Below are 4,267 nucleotides of genomic sequence, written 5' to 3'. Positions count from 1 at the left end.
AGCCGCAGGTTATGGTGCAGGACTAATCATTTGGACTCGGACTCCGATGGCCACTTTACCTTTCTCATCAATGTATAGAGTAAAAGACTTATTATAATTGGGAATGCCTAGAGCAGGAGCCCAAAGAGGGTCTTTTTAGTTGTACAAATGCTTGTTCACATTTAGTAGTCCATTCTAGGTTATCCCCCCCCTTAATTGATCATATAAGGATTTGGCTAACTTTATAAATCAAGGAATCTCGATTTTGTAATATCCAGTCATCGTCAAAAATTACTGGGGAAGATAGGCTGAGTATCATTTCAACCCAACCTGGGGAGAACTTTCTACTGTTATATGCCAAAATGAATCTCAAGAAATGAACTTCAGGGAGGCAAATCTGAGCCTTTTCTTTGGACACTCTAAAACTTTCTTTACTTAAAATGTCTAAGGTGCTCTGTGTATTCTGAACTGAGACCCTAGAACGTCGTCTTTAAGGGCTAGTACCGTGAAATAGGTAGAATGGGCTGGCACTTTTCCTATTATAGGCTAAGATTAGGAACCACAGGATGTAGAGGCACAACTATGTCATTTCTTGTTCTCACGACCTGGACCAACTTCTATTTACCACTGGGGTTTTTTATAGCAAGGATAGGAGTCTTATAAGAAGTCATTTCAGTAATTAGACCAGCTTCTTTTAATTGTCTAATTATAGTGACCAGACCTCTCCAGCCTTCTAGCCCTAATGTCTTCATGGCTGGGGAAAATAGAATCTTGGTCTTCACTTTAAACATAAGATCTCTTCCTAAGAGGAGAAAAGAAGTTGCAGGAATTACCAAAGACTGATGAGAAAACAGCCAGGAAGTCCGTATGCAAGGCAGAGGGAGAGTAAAAAACTGCTTACGAGGTTCTTTGACAATTTCAACAACTAAGGAATAACGGGAAGAGAATGGACCTGAGAAGGTTTGTAGGACTGAATAAGAGGCTCCTGTATCCAGGGGATAAAGGATAGACTTACCAGCAAGGTCAATGTTCACCCACGGCTCTTCTGGTAAGATGTGAATTGTTGAAGCGTCCTCCTTTGTTGTAGGCTGGGAGCCGGGACCTTATCAATCCTCTTTGGATTCAGCCATGAGGACCCCAGTGTGGGCAGCCCTTGGCCAGGTGTCCTTCAGATCCACACTTAAAGCAAGTGAGTGGGAGTTTCCTCTCCCCCCCTTTGCCTACCTGTGGTTCTCTCCTATGACATTCTATTAAAGTGGCCCAGCTTTCCACAATAGAAGCAATTCTGACTTCTTTTATTACCTTTGGGTGGCATTGACCATTTATTAGTAAGACTTCCTTTTCCTGACACAGGCCCTAAATTGGCAGCAATGGTTGCCCCAATAATTTTGGCCATTATCTGGTCTTTTCTCTCTCCCTCTAGATCCTGGTTGTTAAAGACAGTGGCTGCATATTTTAAAAGTTCATTCAGACCTATAACCAGGAAAAGATAAAATAGATGAACGGGATCTTCTAAGAATCAAATCCCTATGCACATTCAAAACTTCTCCAACAGGGTAAAAAGGGAAGCCACTGACTGGGGAAAAGTATTTGGTAATGACATATCAGATAAGGGACTTATATCTAGAATTTATAAAATATTTGAGCACCACAACAAGATTAAGGTAAATAATCCAATAGAAAAATGGGCACAGGATATGAACAGACACTTCATCAAAGAAGACATTCAGATAGCTAACAAGCACATGAAGAAATGTTCAAAATCCCTAGCTCTAAGAGAGATGCAAATTAAAACAACAATGAGATATCATCTCACCCCAGACAGAATAGCAAAATTTAACAGAACAACAAGCAACAAATGCTGGCGAGGTTTTGGAGAAACTGGAACTCTTATTCACTGTTGGTGGGAGTGTAAAATGGTGCAACCACTGTGGAAGGTGGTATGGCGCTTTCTCAAAAAGTTGCAAATAGAGATACTATTTGACCCAGCAAGTCCACTACTGGGAATAAACCCCAAAGAGACCATAACTGACATCCAAGTAGATATATGCACATCCATGTTTATTGCGGCTTTGTTCACAATAGCAAGGACTTGGAAACAACCTAAGTGCCCATCAACAAATGAATGGATTGAGAAGCTGTGGTGTATTCACACAATGGAATACTATGCTGCATTGAAAAACAAGGAACTCATGCAATATTATTCAAAATGGGTGAGCCTGGAGGACACTATGCTGAGTGAAGTATCTCAGTCACAAAAGGACAAATACTGAATGGTGCCACTGTTGTAAAATGGGACTGACCTCAGGGTTGGGGAGAGATTGAGAAATATGGGTTCAATAATGTATACTGCATTGAAACAAATGAGAGAGAAAACTGTTTAAAAGAGATATGTGATTAGGTATTTTTGTCATGACAGGAGTCTAGAGTGAAGGCTACATGGTGGAGTGGACCTGGGAGATGGTTTGTAAAACAATGAAAGAATTTTTCTTTTACTTTTCCAAGAGGGTAGTGTAGTAGGGGAGAGAGGGTTGGGAGGGGAGAAAAAAAATGCAACAATGAATGAATGGAAATCCAAAACCTCTGTAAATTTTTACTGAAATTAATAATAAATTTAAATAAAGCAAACAAAAACAAAAGTTCATTCGGATCACTTTGAGGCCCCATTGCCTTGTGTTGAAGATTCACTGAAGCTTCCTTCTAATATCCAGGGCCCACCTGATTTATAAAGTGAGTATTTAGAATTACTCTGCCTTCAGGGCTTTCAGGATCTAAGTTTGTGAACTTTTTTTATGGCTTCAACAAGTCTCTCCCTAAAAGGCTGCCAGACTCCCTTCTTTGTCATGGATAATTTCTGTTATCTTTGAGTAATTAACTGGTTTAATCTGAATTTCTCTCATCCCTTCAAGCAAGCAAGTCTGCATGTAGTCCCAAGCTGCTTGTCCCTGAGTTCCTGGTTGGCCTGGCTGGTAACTCCAGTCAGAATTTTGGCCAGGGATTACAGTTGCCCCAGTTGATGCTCTATGCCTCGCTGCTGCCAATATTTTTTATTTTTCATCAGGAGAACAACAAAATGATAAGAGAACAATTAAGTCCTTCTATGTCATATCAAAGATAGACATAATTTTCTGGAACTCATCAATAAATTTTCTTGGATCAGTAGAGAAAGATCCTAACTTTTCCATGCAGTTTTGCAGATCACTCATGGAGAAGGGAACATACACCTACATAGTTTGCCCTTTATTCCATCCCACTTCTTGAAGAGGAAGCAAGAGAAGATATATTTGGGTGGGGGGTCGGCTGGGAGCATTATATTGTAGTGGTGTCTCTTTAGTTGAGGGAGTTTCTTCATTTAAAGATGTCTCTTTGCCCAGAGTTGATTTCAAGCTCCCTAGAGGGGGTTCTGCTGCTGGGGTAGTGTCTCTCGTGGGTAGACTGGGCTTAGAGTCTACCTCAAGTCCATATTTTGCACATAAAGAGATTTGATCTCTTAAAAACATAAATGCCTGAACATAAGATAGTTCACTCCACTTTCCCAATCTCCTCCCAAACAAGTCTAATTTAAAAGGGTTTTATAGGTAAGGCACCTTCCACTGGCCATTTTTCAGAGTCCCCAAAGGGTAGGTTCGCCATAACACATTGGAAAAGAAAAAAAATCTTCTTCTTTAGGGAGTCCATTTGGGGTCCAAGAGGCACTCCAAAGGTGTAACTTGGACTTGAGAAGAAGGTTGTCTCATAGTTTGCAAATCACGCTGTATGTAGTAGAAGAGTCCTCAGTGGTCAGGAGTCCTCAGAAATTCTATCCTCGATGAGGAGCCCCCAAAATGTCAAGGGGATGATTTCCAAAAGAGGTCCAGGGGCCTCTTTGAGTAAGAACTAGAAAGTTCTGACTAGGATATACAAGAAAGACACCAATACAAAGTGAGAGCTAGAGAAAGAAACTGAGGTTTATTGGATGTTCATAACAGACTGTGAACTGGTCAGGATAGCCTGACTCCATTTTTATCTTACAAAAGGGTTTATATCTCTTTTTAAAATTTTTAATTTTTTAAATTATTCTGTGCTCGCTTCAGCAGCACATATACTAAAATTGGAACGATACAGAGAAGATTAGCATCTCCATACCTTTTCAACCTATATGCAGAACAGATTATCCGGGAGGCTGGGCTCTATGAGGAGAAATGTGGGGTCAGGATTGGTGGACAATTTATCAACAATCTGCGTTATGCGGATGACACAACCCTGCTTGCTGAAACTGAGGAGGACCTGAAGCGCCTGCTGCAGAGTG

Source organism: Elephantulus edwardii, unplaced genomic scaffold, assembly GCF_000299155.1.
Source record: "Elephantulus edwardii isolate Elephantulus edwardi_28Jun2011 unplaced genomic scaffold, EleEdw1.0 scaffold00176, whole genome shotgun sequence".
NCBI classification, from domain to species: Eukaryota; Metazoa; Chordata; class Mammalia; order Macroscelidea; family Macroscelididae; genus Elephantulus; species Elephantulus edwardii.
The sequence above is the reverse complement of the archived record's forward strand: the minus strand, read 5'-3'. Positions refer to the sequence as shown.